Source organism: Microcebus murinus, chromosome 11 (assembly GCF_040939455.1).
Source record: "Microcebus murinus isolate Inina chromosome 11, M.murinus_Inina_mat1.0, whole genome shotgun sequence".
In the NCBI taxonomy this organism is placed as follows: Eukaryota; Metazoa; Chordata; class Mammalia; order Primates; family Cheirogaleidae; genus Microcebus; species Microcebus murinus.
In genome coordinates this window covers 100,894,907-100,897,681 of record NC_134114.1, presented here as the reverse complement: position 1 = coordinate 100,897,681, position 2,775 = coordinate 100,894,907, and positions in this window count along the sequence as shown.

Below are 2,775 nucleotides of genomic sequence, written 5' to 3'. Positions count from 1 at the left end.
TGCTGTCTGTAACCCAGGGTCCCTGACATTGGCCTTGCAGTGGTATGGGACAGAAATCGAGTTTGACACACAAGCCTGAAGCCTGGGGCTATGTGGTCCTGACTGGCACAAGAGCAGGTCTAGAGGTTCTGTCTATCAGTACCAAACTGGAATATGGGACTGTGGGGTCTTCCCTGATGCTTCTGGATTTTACTATGGTAAGCTAAGTGTTGGGGTCAGTGCTCACTTCCTTCACTTCCACCATGTGAGTGGTATCTTTCTCTGCAGTGTGTTGGGGGAGGTGTGATGCAGGTAATATCAAACTGTCCTTCCTATACTTTTTGATGCATCTTTTCTTATTGTTGTGCTATAATCAACAATAAGATTTCTCACATGATTTTCTTAGCTCTTGTGAAGGTATTTTTGTGCATGGATAGTTGACCAAATTGATGTTTCTGTGGAGAGATGATCACTGAAGAATCCAACTCCATAATCTTGCCCAAACAATGTCAAGAATTACTTTTGAATACAGTGGTATTATAAGGAACATTATTTTTGCAATCAAAGATTCCTTTAAATGATAAAATTCAGTGTTTAAAAAGCCCTCATAAATAAAGTAGAGTTGTCTGAATATGATTGTGGCAGCTTCTTTTTGATTTGGCCCAACTGAAAGTCAACTGGGAATAGCCTTGGTAAAAAAAAAAAATTAAAAAATTGAAATATTGTTTTCTCGATAACATCCTCCTTTTTTTCCTGTAGGATTATTGTTCTCATCTCATTATTCTTGCTCTTTCTGCCACAATGAATTTAGAATCTGATAAACCCATTTATGCTTATTCATTTATCTACTGATTATATTTCAGTGAGACGTTACCAACATAATATATTAAATTAATGTGGAATTTGCACATTAGGTAAAACACCTTATAGACTACTTATAGACTAAAACTTATTATCTAATAATAATTTTAATTAGAAAATGAGGAGCTATTTGGGAGAGCTGTGGTGAAATCATTTATGGCTTCCTCATATATATTTTACTAAAGGTAAAAATAATTTTGTTTTTCAGTGTGGTTTCACTTTTTGCATCATTAAGTGATTGACAGGCCTAGTTTCAAGCCATGGTACAAGAAGGCTATTTCTGGGAATTTCCTGGGGCAGAAAAAGCATGACCATCTACCATATGTTTCCATGATGACTAGGATCTCCTACTATGATGCCTCTCCCAAGAGATCTTATCAATCTAGACCTTCAGACTGCTTTATCTTGACATCTCCAGAGCCTGGCACATGAATCACTCCAAATAACTCTTCTGATCTTCCTCCTGCCTTAGTAAGTTCAGGATATGTATTTGACATCTTTCCATATTTTTATGTCTAAGGACATATCTATTTCAACCTCCTATCTTCCCACTCCCATGCCTATCTATCTATATAATTTGAAGTATCTTCATGAATCATGTAGTATTTTACAGCTCTTAGGTTTTAATGCATCTGTCTTTGTTGTTGTTAAATAGGCAATATGGGATGATGTTTAAAGTTATAGACTTTGGAGTCAATCAGGCCAGGCATACATTAAACATCCAATAGTGTCATGTAACTGTGCAGCGATTTTGCAATATTTAACTCACCCAGAGTGCAGAGAAGATGTACTTTATTTATTTTTTCAGTAAACTTTATGGTCATTTCTCCTTTCTCATTTTCTCACTAACCTTCTAGTTAGTGAGGAAAAAACTCCAATCTATAAACTGGTTCAAGCTTAGTCTTATCTAATAATTTTAAAAGATACTTCAGAATAGTAGTATTTAGATAACTTTAGATAAAAATTCTTCGATTCTCTGAGAGTCCCCTTCAATATTCTTGAATGATTATTTCAAAGAGGTAGAGAAGAATCTGAGTCCTTGTTAGGACACTTTCAGCATTCTTTTGTTTTCTAGAGGCGGGTACCTAGGGTTTTGCTTGTCCTGCTGGGTAGTAATTGCCCAAGTCTTGATCTGGACTCTCCTATTTCAGTTAGGGCCTTGTTAGCCAGAGTCTCAGTTCCCACCAACATTTCTTAAGTCTGGCTGGCACTTCCAATGTCTCTATCCTACCAAAGTGGTCTCTGTAACCTTCATTATACCTCACTCAATATAATACGCTGGTAAGTTCCTCAGCAAGACTGTCAGGTGTTTCTATGTCACATGGGAAAACAATTGAAATTGAGGCCTACCTTTGCCATGCTCTCTGTTTTACTAAGTTGATGTGGATTTTCTCCAGGTAGGGAAATAATCATCCTATGATAGAACCTTTTGTTGCCAGGACCCGAGAGAGAGAGAGAGAGAGAGAGAGAGAGAGAGAGAGAGAGAGAGAGAGAGAGAGAATGTTAAGACCTCCCCTACATTTGTGTTACATTCACTTATCCAACATATCTCACCTTCTTTGTGCCAAAATCTAGATTTATGGGAATTTGGTGAATGAATCCATTTTTTTTATTCTTTTCTTTCTCTATTTCTTTTCTTACCACAACCCAAAAAGTTTTCCCCCACTTTCTCTACATAGCCTGCCCACTACATTTTGTTTTGAAACACTAAAGCAAGAACTCAAGTGTTTTAGAGAACTCTTTCATAACAAACTAGCTTATTTGCAAAATCCTATTTTTGAATGTTGGAAGGCAAATGATACCATCGTCTTTCACGTTAGCTTCCTTTTCTAATGGATTCTATAATGTCTGCTCAGATGAATGGATGCTTGTTGTAGTCATGTGTTTTTAAAGGTGAAAGAAAAAATACACTGGATTTTCAAAATATGCTCCCAT